Genomic DNA, 5,769 nt, shown 5'->3' on the forward strand with positions numbered 1-5,769 from the left:
CATCTTTTGAAAACTGTCTATTTAGGTCCTTTGACCATTTTTTTATTGGATTATTTATCTTCCTTTTGTTAAGTTGTATGAGTTCCCTATAAATTATGAAGATGAGGCCCTTATCGGATATAACATTGGCAAATATGTTCTCCCATGCAGTGGGCTCTCTTGTAGTTTTGTTGATGGTTTCTTTTGCTGTGCAGAAGCTTTTTATTTTGATGTAGTATCATTTGTTTATTTTCTCCTTAGTTTCCCTTGTCCTAGGAGTTGTATCAGTACATATATTGCTATGACATATGTATGATATTTTGCTGCCTAGGGATTCCTCTAAGATTTTTATGGTTTCCTGTCTTACATTTAAGTCCTTTATCCATTTTGAGTTTATTTTTTGTGTGGTGTACGTTGGTGGTCTAGTTTCAATCTTAATAAACTGCTGTATGCAGATCTTTTTTAGTTCCTTTCTTGTTAGGGCATACAAGTCCTTGTTGATATAGGTCTTTTGAGTAGATGGATAAATTGCTTGGAGGGGGGTTGAGAACTAGCTTCCTATAAGGCCTGGAGCCTCTATTCTAACCCCTCCACCACCAACAGTCTGAACTCTTGATTCCTAACTGTTGAGTAAGCTTCAAGTTCACACTATCTGCCTTGGCCACACTTGGTTAGCAAACCTTAAGGAGGATGTGTCCATTACATGCTGGACCTTCTTATTTGTATATCAAAATCTTTAGCCTGGGTCTTTTTGTCACATGATTCTGTGTAGATTGCACTCTGCTCAACTCTATCTTTTGCCCAGACACTGCCTAGGCACCTCCTATGTCAGTGATGGCGAACCTTTTGAGCTCGGCGTGTAAGCATTTTGAAAAACCCTAACTTAACTCTGGTGCTATGTCACATATAGAAATTTTTTGATATTTGCAACCATAGTAAAACAAAGACTTATATTTTTGATATTTATTTTATATATATAATGCCATTTAACAAAGAAAAATTAACCAAAAACATGAGTTCGCGTGTCACCTCTAACACGCATGTCATAGGTTCACCATCACTGACCTAGATCAATTCACTCAGTCCTCAATTATTTGTTGAACACCTTTTATGTGATAGCACTCCTCTAGGTGCTAGTAAACAATGCAATTCAAATTCATTCTCTCATGGAATTTGCACTGTAGATTTTTTTATTTTTTATTTCCAAGTAAGTGAATAATATAACTTCAGATAGTGCTAAGTGTCAAGGAAGAAATAAACTGGGGGAAGAAGGGTTTTGAGTTAGAGTTATCAGGGAAGATCTCTCTGAGAAGGAAATATTTAAACAGAGACCTGAGAGGAGAAGGAGAAGTGGTAGAAAGAATTGGTGGAAGAGGTGAAATAGTAAATAGAAAGGCCGTGTGGCTGGAATAAATTTATGTTTAAGCAATAACAAAGTGGTCTCTGTGGCTGCATTATAATGGTCAAAGGTCAAAGTGACAAAGGCTGGAGAGATGGCCAGTGGCTAGATCCTATAAAGCTCTGTAGGACATGGTAAAATGTTTGGATTATAAAGACTGGTTGTGGGTACTGATCATGTTTCTATCAGTCTAATTTGGTGTTGCCATGTCACCTGAGACCAGATAATCCTACAGAAGCTGTGGCTCATACTATGGTTCCCTAGAGAACTCAAAGAAAAGGCATTCATAAATGTAAGTTTCTATTTCCCATAATTACTGCTCATGAAAATTAGACTGGCTGGTGTGGCTCATGGTTGAGCATCAACCCATGAACCATGAATTTACCATTCAATTCCCAGATAGGGTAAATGCCAGGTTTTGGGCTCAATCCTCACTAGGGGGCATGCAGGTGGCAGTGATCGAAGATTCTCTCTCATCATTGATGTTTCTATCTCTCTCTCCCTCTCCTCCCTTCCTCTCTGAAATAAATTTAATTTTTTTAAAAAAATTATAGAAAACCTGCTTCTTCCCATTCTCTGTCACCATGGACTACCTTTCAGGAAGCAAAATTCTTAAAACTGCCAGTGAAGCACCTTCACCCCCAATTTACAGTTCTGTAGTTACCAAATTTGCCACTAGATGGTGGCTGTATAGCAGTACTGTGAAACGAGTTTTCTATTTGACAAAGGAATCAAAGAATGAATTAATGCATGAAAGACACTAACAAAATATATGTGCATTTAAAATTCCTTTGTTTGAAAAGATCAGCAACGGAAAAAGAGCTAGGAAAGGCATCACACCCTGCAGCCTGCTTTTTGTTCAGTTTCATTTTTCCTTGGTAGGATTTTGGCCTCTTTGAGGATGGTCTTATAACATAGAATACTTATATGTATTAGTGTGAAACTCCAAGGTCATGGCTATGACTATGGAACAGATTCCTTCTACTCATCATTCATCCTACTCCTCAGTTGGGGTTCCCTGGAAATTTTTCTTTTTGCCCTCATATATTATCTCAACCATGAAGTATTTATGCTAATGATACTCCAATTAATGTTTTTAGTTGGTATTCTCCAGACCTGTAATTCCAACTGCTGCTAGACAGCAGGTAGATGGCATTGGGTACTTCAAACTCAATAAACTTAAACCAAACTGTTAATCTTTGCTCTTTACTTCTTCTCTTAAAATATTTTTCTTTCCATCTCAGTCAATGATATTCCAACTCAATCATTTGTCTTGGAGGAAAAGCTCTGAGTTATTTATTTCCACCTACTGCTCACTCCCCTCATTCACTTTGCCTTGAGGTACTGCTGATTTCACCTCTGAGAGATCTTGTTTTTGAATTTATTAATTAATTATTATTTTTATATTTTTGTTAATCCTCACCCAAGGATTTTTTCGATTAATTTTTAGGGATACTAGAAGAGAGAGGGAGAGACAGAGAGAAACACATCAGTTTCTTGCCTTCTGCATGTGCCCTGACCAGGGCTCGAGCCAGAAAGAGCCTGCAACCAAGGTACGTACCTTTGACTAGAATAGAACCTGGGACCCTTTGGTCCACAGGCTGATGCTCTATCCACTGAGGCACATTTGAATTTATTAAACTGGCTATGGCACATTTGAATTTATTACTTTCTATTTTCTCACATTAATCATTTCCATTCATCTAATAAATTATTAACTGAAGTTTGTTTCCATTTTGCAGTCCATTGTCTACAGTCTTCAGAAGAATATTACCAAAACTCAGGTTTGTATGCATCATTTTCTTGCTTTAAATTCTCTGCCCAGAGAATAAAAGTCCAAACCCCATATTCTACTGTCCAACACCTTCAAAGCCACCCTCCTTTCCAGCCTCTTTCTGGCCTCTCTCTACAGCACAGCCATGTTGTATGCTTGGAGTCCCTGAGCTATGGCCTTTTATGTCTAAAACTCTTGGCACACTCTTCTTATCCTAGAGCTCCTCTCTCCTCCCCTTTTGGATTCCAATTTTCCATCTTCCCCTCAAAGGTCTGGTAAAGCTTATTCCTTCCACAAAATTCTAGAAATAAGTCAGTGTCCTTCTTAGTGCTCCCATTGATCCTGGTACCCACATCCACCACTAGTATAACATTTGCCTAGTGTCACCATATTATTCATATGCCTGCACCCTGCTACTGAACTGGGGCTTTCTTTCCAGCAGAAAGTGTCTTTTTCCATCTTTGTGTCTCCAGAAACTTACATTTATCTCAGAAAGTCTTCAGTGCTCATTAGCTTTAATGAATGGGCAAATGAAAAAATTCTTATTCCCTCCACATATTTTCCAGTAGACAGGAAAGGCCTTTGTTTATTTTTTTCTTCCACTTGTACTCATGAATATTTACACATGAGAAAGGAAGCAAAAAGGATATCTGAAGATACTATCTTCTAGACACAGAAAGAAGGCCATCCTAGAGACAGGAAGCTCTATTTAGAAACTGGAGGAGGTTGTGAGCAGTGGCCACAGTTGGAGTCATCAAAGCCCAGAATCTAGAAGGGGCCCACAAGTGCCACACTTGCAGTCTCCCATTCTTCTTGCACACATGATGGTGGCACTGATGGAGGATGAACCTTGTGAATCAGTTGACTGGGAACCTGACTGTATTGTTCATCTCTCTCTTCTCAGTGATTGGCACTCTGTCTGGCATAGAGCAGGTGCCTAGTAAGTGACCGTTTATTTTCTTATGAGCAGACTGCAGTATTGTGTTAACAGGATATATAGAACTGTTTATAACGTTTGGGGTAAAAGGTGCAAGTATGAGGGACTACTGAGGTGTCTTTGATAACTTGGGAGGAGCTCATAGGCAGACTTTGCTTCATTAGATAGTTTAAACTTTGATAGATGTCTTTGGATAGAAATTTGTGCATTACATGCCTGCCTTCATTTGAAATATATTGCTCAATCTGGATGCTCACTGAGTTTCTTCATTGGTTCAAGTGAAAGGAACAGAAAAGTAAAAGGTTAGAATTTCTCTCTCTTTATTGCCGGAAAAAAAATTCTGCCTTTAGTCATACAGATATATTTATTTGATGAGATACTAGAAGTGCATGGGTTTCATTCATATTTAAATGTTATTAAAACAAATTTCAATTTCTTTAATGCTGATGAACATGCTTTTATGGGGCTCAAATATTTCTTAAACCATGTGACCTGTGTCTGCTATTCAAAGATTCCTGTTGTGATGATACTTTTTGGACAGGAAGTGATCTGAACCATATTAGTGCCCTCCTCGTCCCCGCCACCTTGTGACTTCTGTAAGAGTGTAGTCATATTACCATCTGCCAGAAACTCTCTGTCTAGCTGTGCTTCTTTGCAAACTATCTCAGAATGTCAGTATAAGAATAAGAATCACATATTTGTATAAGGCTTTATAATATATACGTTCACCCATTTTTTTCCTCATAATAATAAACTAAGCAGTACTGATGGGCCTACTTTACAGATGAGGATACTGAGGCCCAAAGATATTTTTAAGCCAAATTCATACCAATAATAAGGACTGGAATTAGGTTCAGATCTTAATTTTCAGATTCTCCATGTCTTTTTTTACCTATACCATTTTCTCAATTGTGCTAATATTAGTTCATTAGAAAAGGAGTAAAGGTGGCTTTTGGGTGAGAGCTGGTTTTATTTAACACATCTGGAAATGGCATCCTAAAACAATATCTCTGCTAATAACCTTTTCCTTATTCATGAAATAGAGAAGCCCTTATAATTATCAGCCAGTGTATGCTCTGTGAAAACGACACACATGGGCACGGGCCCCTGACAATGAGCACATGGGCACGGATGTTACTATTCTTGGGAAGAGCATTAATAATTAGATATTACTTGGGGGAAAAGGGCAATACTTCATCAAAAGACAAAGTGCTAGCTTTGATATCTCTGTGCAGTTGCCGGAACACTCCTAGTGCCTGCTTCTGATCTGAAGATTAGTTGGCAGCTTTGCCCTTTTTCTTGTGAAATATCTGTTCTTATGGGAAACCAGTACCAACACATATTGAGAATTTTTATGTCTTCTTAAATGTGTTTCACTGCACCGACCACATTATTATCCACACATTCTAAATTTACTTAGAGAAAATAATGTTATGAAAAGAGTTCTTCAAAATCACAAGGGATTACACTATGGGTTGAACATCTTTGTCATTGAAAAAGTCTCTTATGACTCACTTTTTTTTATTGCTTTAGAGGCTTGGAATGGACCTTCACTCAGAGCTGGAATTTTAAGAGGAAAGTTTTAATGTCGCCACTGCAATATTTCCAGACAGGACTGGGCATGGCTCAGTCAGCAACAGAAGACTGGAAAAAAGGAGGGGAAGCTCTTATTTGGGGCAG

At 38.1% G+C, this 5,769-nt stretch overlaps 1 pseudogene; it reads right to left on the reverse strand.

Moving 5' to 3' along the window:
* LOC102771538 overlaps window positions 1-4,701 on the reverse strand; it is a 5,910-nt pseudogene extending 1,209 nt beyond the window's left edge.
* Between the last annotated feature and the right edge of the window lie 1,068 nt (window positions 4,702-5,769).

This window comes from Myotis davidii, unplaced genomic scaffold (genome assembly GCF_000327345.1).
Source record: "Myotis davidii unplaced genomic scaffold, ASM32734v1 scaffold379, whole genome shotgun sequence".
Taxonomy (NCBI): Eukaryota; Metazoa; Chordata; class Mammalia; order Chiroptera; family Vespertilionidae; genus Myotis; species Myotis davidii.